This window comes from Phalaenopsis equestris, unplaced genomic scaffold (genome assembly GCF_001263595.1).
Source record: "Phalaenopsis equestris unplaced genomic scaffold, ASM126359v1 Scaffold200433, whole genome shotgun sequence".
NCBI classification, from domain to species: Eukaryota; Viridiplantae; Streptophyta; class Magnoliopsida; order Asparagales; family Orchidaceae; genus Phalaenopsis; species Phalaenopsis equestris.
The window spans coordinates 87,705-91,416 of record NW_018220255.1 but is presented as its reverse complement, the minus strand read 5'-3'; positions in this window follow the sequence as shown (position 1 = coordinate 91,416).

The window sequence follows — 3,712 nt, the reverse complement described above, 5'->3', positions numbered from 1 at the left end:
ATACATGATCCTTTAGAGAATACATCGAATTGGGACACATTTTGAAGAGATCCTAAGGCACCTCTTGGAAAACTATAAAAGAAAGAAGTGAGGACTTAGAAAAGAGTCCTGAAAAGACCTGAAAAAGTGTAAGTCCTGAAAATATTGTCAAGTTTTGAAAGTTCTTTTCTGAGGAGTTAGTTCGGAGAGATTTTCAGGAAACACTTTTTATTTACTTTAACCTTTTTGTTATTTTTTTGGGTGATTGTAAAAGAGAAGAGATTCAAATGAACTTCAAGAATTTGGTGTAGGACTTGAGATAAATTTTTATCTTTTTGTTTTAGACTACTTTAAGTTTCAATTGAGACTTATTGTTAGTTTGATAAGGATTTCTTCTTTTAAATTAATGTGTGGTTTTGTCTTCTCCATGGATTATGAGTAATTTTCTTTATCTTTCTTCTTAAGATGATAATTAATTAAGTTTTGGATGGAAGTTATGGAGAGTATTGATCTTTAATGTTGGAAGAAGTTGTGATGATTTAAATCCATGCACTTCATTTACTTCTTGATTTGGCCAATCCATATGTTAAAATTTGTTGCGAGAACAAGTAAGAACCGGGTTGGTATTGTCTCAATCAACAATTGAAAAGAATAACATGAGATTGTATGAATGAGAATGTAGTTCATATGATTGAGTGCAAATAAATAGGGAAATATTCATTGATGGGTGTAGAGTTAGAGGACTTTAAAGTGACAGGTTAAAGCCCCCAACTTGGTTTATTGTTTTAGGTTCTGATATGAGAATGTTAGCCCCCAGGTGGAGGGAATCAAGGGAACTCTAGAGTGACAGCTAGTATCTTACCTACCTAGCCGGTCTTCACAACTATTCAAACTTTAAATTAGCCAATGTTCTTTATAACATCTCTAATAAGGGTAAAGAATATTATTGCTCCTATTTGACACAACACAATTTGCATACTTCCATAACAGAATTCCTATGCTTATTGCTGGTTCATGATAAGAAGAAAGATATTTTCATATTAAATACTTTTCTTCAACAAAAACTTTAGTTATCTTCTTACTGTTTCGTTAAGATAGCAAAAATACCAAAAATATTTTAATTTTAAATTCCTACAAAAATCATTTTTAGTTTATGTAATTATCTTTCTAAAAATAGAAAAAATTTCTGAAAAGTACATATTGCATAATCTTCTCTATGGGTTGGATATTCAAGTCTTAATCAAAAAGTCCTATATTACATTATAATGATACATATACTTGCGTAGTATCCTAATATAATTATATATAAATTAAAAAGTTAAGTTGTTATTTTTCTTCATAATCAAGTTTTTGGTTTTGTTGTAAAATAAGGAAACATAAGTGAAAAGTACCATCAAAACAATTGTTATACTACGCATAAGCATTAGGTATTCAGGGATCATTTGGCCAATTGATTTGTTAAAATATATTGTGAAACATATGATCCAAGAAATGAAGTATGAGTTCTAAGAAAGAGTGAGGATCACATTTGATTTCATGAAGGAGAAATTTGTTCATGAAATTAAGTGAAAATAAAAAGAAAAATATTCTTTGTTCGGTGTAAAATTAGAGAACCTTTAGGGTGACAGGCTAAAATTCTAAATTTGGTCTTAGTGTTTATAAACTAAAGCTAGAGTTAGTTTTCAGGTGAAGGGAAGTGCGTGTGGGGGGGGCCCGGGTACCCCCCTAGCCTAGCCACGGATTCAGGGACTAAACCTAAGTTTAACCAATGATTTTCTATGCACTGTATGAGGGTAAAGAATTAAAATTGCTCCTATTTGGCACAATCCATATTAAAAACATTTATCTCATCTCATTTCACCAAAATTTCATTGTAGTGGGAAGGATGCTTTTTCACATAAGAAATCTTCATTACATAAACATAATTGGGAGAAGAAATTGAAGAGCCTTAAGAGGACGCTCCAAAAGGTTTAGAGATACCTATTTCTCTACTTAAAATTGACTTGGAAAACCACCACATCCAATTCCTCCGAGACTTCGTCAACAAAAGTTAGATAAATAATTTTTGAAATTTTTGGAAAGCTTTAAAAATCTTACTATTAATATTACATTTGCTCAAGTCTTGGAACAAATGTCAAGCTATGTGAAGTTTATGAAGGATATTCTTCATAGGAAAAGGAAGTTCGAAGATAACAAAACTACTTCACTTAGTAAGGAGTGAAGTGATATAATTCAGAAAAAGCTTCCAAAAAAGCTTAAAGATCTTGGTAGCTTCACAATTTCATGTCCAAGTGGAGACAGATTTTATGGGAAAGCATTATGTGATTTAGGTGCAAACATTAACCTTATGTCATTATCAATATTTAAAAGATTGAGATTTGGAGAAATATCCCTACTACTGTAACTCTGTAGTTAGCAGATCATTAATCAACATATCCTAAGAGAGTTATAGAAGATGTTTTAGTAAAAGTGGATTGATTTATATTTTCTCTTGATTTCATTATGCTAGGTATGGAGGAAAATAGGGAAATACCTATCATTTTAAGGAGATATTTCCTAGTTACAGGAAGAGCAAAGATAGATGTATAGAAACGATAATTAACTATGTGTGTCAATAATTAAACAATTACGTTTAATATTTCAAAATCAATGAAGTATCCTTCAAAAGGTAAAGATGATGAATGTTACAAAATAAATGTAATAAGATATCCGAGTGAATGTCATTTCAAAATAACTTTTAAAGAAAAATCTGAAAAAAAAGAGTTGGAACACGCAAGAAGAGGAATTAGATCAATTTCAATTTTTTTATAAGGAACATTCAAATTATGTTTGAGAAAGCTTTGAAGTTTTGGATAAGATAGAAAAAGATAAATCTTTTTATCCATCGATTAAAAAACCTCCTGAATCTGTGTTGAAGTTACTTCCTAAAAATTTAAAATATGTCTTTTTAGGTTATTCCTCAACATTATAGGTTATAATTTCCTCAAATTTAACTACATATAAAGAAGTGAGTTTAATGAAAACTTTAAAGAATTATAAGAAAGCCATGAATGGACAATTGCTGATATTAAAAGAATCAATCCTTCAATTTGTATGCATAAAATTCATATGGAAGAGAATTGCAAACCCAGGGTTGATCCTTAGAGGAGATTGAATACTGTTATGATAGAATTTTTTAAGAAATAAATTTTAAAGTGGATAGATGCTGAAATTAACTTCTCTATTTTAGATAGCGCATGAGTTAGTCCAATTCACTGTGTTTCTAAGAAAGGAGGAGTGACTGTGACTATCAATGAACATAATGAGTTAATACCAACAAGATAAGTCACAATGTGGCGAATATGCATTGATTATAGAAAATTAAATCTTACCACTAGGAAAGATCATTTTCCACTACCCTTTATAGATCAAATGTTGGATAGACTAGCTGGGCTTAAATACTTTTATTTTTTGGATGTATATACTGGTTATCACCAAATACAAATAGTTCCTAAGTATTAAGAGAAAATAACTTTTACCAGTCCTTACGGTACATTTACTTTTAGAAGAATGCCCTTTAGTTTATGTAATGCCCCTGCTATATTTCAAAGATGTATGATGGTTATTTTCTGTGATTTAATTGAAAAAGGAATTGTAGTTTCTATTAATGATTTTTCAGTGTTTGACACTTCATTTTAATAAAATTTAGTGCATTTATCGAGAGTTCTTAAGTTCTATGAAGAAACAAATTTAG